The 2,407-nt window shown below is 37.0% G+C and overlaps 1 pseudogene; it reads left to right on the top strand.

Moving 5' to 3' along the window:
• The first annotated feature begins 868 nt into the window (after window positions 1-868).
• Window positions 869-965, top strand: LOC130025943 (uncharacterized; annotated as a pseudogene).
• The last annotated feature ends 1,442 nt before the right edge of the window (window positions 966-2,407 follow it).

Here is a 2,407-nt window from a genome sequence, read left to right as displayed (position 1 = left end):
AGAGGTCTTCAGGTGCCGGGGCTCTACTTGGCACGGTGAGGGAAACTCAACACACCCCCTCCAAGGGACCCCGGTGAAGAAAGGCAGGTGCGGGATCAGGAGACTGTCATTTTAGACATATTTGGAATTAATTTCAGATCAAAAAGTACACATCATTCAAACTACGTATGTGCTTAGTAATAAATTACTACACACTTGTTCAATCACCTAAGAAACCCCACTCTGCTCAGAGAACTAGATTTTTAATTATAGGTCTGTTTTGCCCATGTGTCATGACTGAGAATCACTATCATTAGATATGAAACTCACTATACACAAAGATGCACACAAGCTGATTTTAGTCATCTGTGTTGTTAATGTGTGTTGGCCATTAAACTTCACTGAGACCCTTTTTTCTGTCCTTTACAGGAGCCTCATGAGTCTCAACTTCCGTTCAAGTTGAACGTATAATAATGTGGAATGAAATCATCAATATGCTGCTCACCTCTTCCTTCAGGAGAAAAATCCTACTTACATTCAAGGTGGTCAAAGTGCAGACAACACCATCCACCTTTTCCTGGAGATGTACACGGGACTGAGGTGAGAACAGCAAAAGGCTCTAGTTTAATGGTCTTAATGAAGGTTTCAGGGAAGGGCATTAAACAGGACTCATATAACATCTTCCAAAAGAATTATTTTGTAAAACTGATGCCTTGATTATGGTAAAAGATAATATGGTAAAAACCATATTTTTCTTTCTGGGACATTAAAGTTCTAAATCTATCAAGCTGCTTTGAAATACTTTCCTTGATTAGGTACCACTCTCTGCCATAGGGTAAGTAAGGACAACACTCAAAGTAATCAGAAGAGAAAAATTAACTCCTACTAGGTTTGGTTACACATATACTAAAATTGAAATGATACAGAGATTATCATGGTCCTTGCACAGAGATGACATGCAAACTTGTAAAGAGTTCCATATTTTTGTTGCAAGAAGAAATAACATGGCTACTTTAAGCTAAGGCAATCCCCACAAGTACAAAAATTCTACATAAAGATAGAACAAATCCCCATAACAACAATCTCTCTCAATGTCAATGGACTAAATGTGCCAATTCAGAGGCACAGAATAGGAAGATGAATTAGAAAACTGAACCCAACATTCTGATGCCTGCAAGAAACACATCTGAGCAATCAAAGCAACCATGGGCTAAAAGTAAAAGGCTGTAAAACAAGTCTTCAAGAAAAGAACACCTCCACAAAGCTGGAGTAGCCATACTAGTATCAGACCACATGGACTTCAGGCTAAAGGTTATAAGAGACAGTGAATGTCATTTCTTCATGATCATGGGATCTGTACATCAGAAAGAACTCACCCTCCTCAATGTAGATGCTCCATGACAGACCAGCAAAATACTTAAAAACAACTTCTAATAGACTTAAAAAAAAACATTGATAGCAAAACAGTACTAGGTGGAGATTTCAACACTACTTTGTCACTTCTCAATAGATCAAACAGACTAAATCTCATCACGGAAATATTTTATTTAAGGGAAGTAATGAACAACCGTTGGCTTAGAGAAGAAATCAAAGAGGAAATAAAAAGGTTCCAGAAACAAATGAGAATGAGGACGCGAGCTACCAGAACTTGTGGGACACAGCAAAAGCAGTGTTAAGAGGAAAGATTATAGCTCTGCCAGAATTCATCAGGAAGAAAGAAAGGGCCTACATGAATAAATTAGAGCTCAAGATTTTGGAAAATGATCAACAAAAGGAGTGCAAACAAGGCTGGAGCAAGGAAATAATAAAATTTGTAGTAGAAATCAATGAGCTAGAAACCCAAAATACAATCCAGAAGACCAATAAAAGCAAAAGCTGGTTCTTTGAGAAAATAAACAAGATCAATAAACCTCTGGAAGCCTCTCAAAGAAACAGAAAGAATTCTAATAAATCGAATCAGAAATGCAAAGGGGGGTATCCTAGTAGAAACTACAGAAATCCATAGGATCATCAGAAATTATTTTGAGAATCTTTGCAGCAGGAAATGAGAGAATCTTGAATAAATTGATAAATTAATGGATTCCAATTACCTCCCAATGCTGAACCAAGAAGATTTGGAATACTTGAATCTATCACTACCAAGGAAATTGAAATGATGGTCAAAATATACCCCCTAACAGAATCCTTGGCCCAGATGTATTCAATAGTGAAATATTTCAATCCTTTAAAGAGGAACTGCTGCCAACATTTTTCAAGATTTTCAAGGAAATTGAAGAAACAGAAATGCTCCCAAATAGTTTCTATGAGGCAAAGATCACCCTAATACTCAAAACAGACAGAGACACCACAAAAAATGAAAATTTCAGACCTATTTCCTTGATGAATACAGATACACAGATTCTCAAGAAAATACCAGCAAAGAGAATCC

This window comes from Sorex fumeus, unplaced genomic scaffold (genome assembly GCF_029834395.1).
Source record: "Sorex fumeus unplaced genomic scaffold, SorFum_2.1 ptg000032l, whole genome shotgun sequence".
Classification (NCBI taxonomy): Eukaryota; Metazoa; Chordata; class Mammalia; order Eulipotyphla; family Soricidae; genus Sorex; species Sorex fumeus.
Note: the sequence above shows the minus strand (reverse complement) of the source record. Positions and strands in the feature narration are given on the sequence as shown.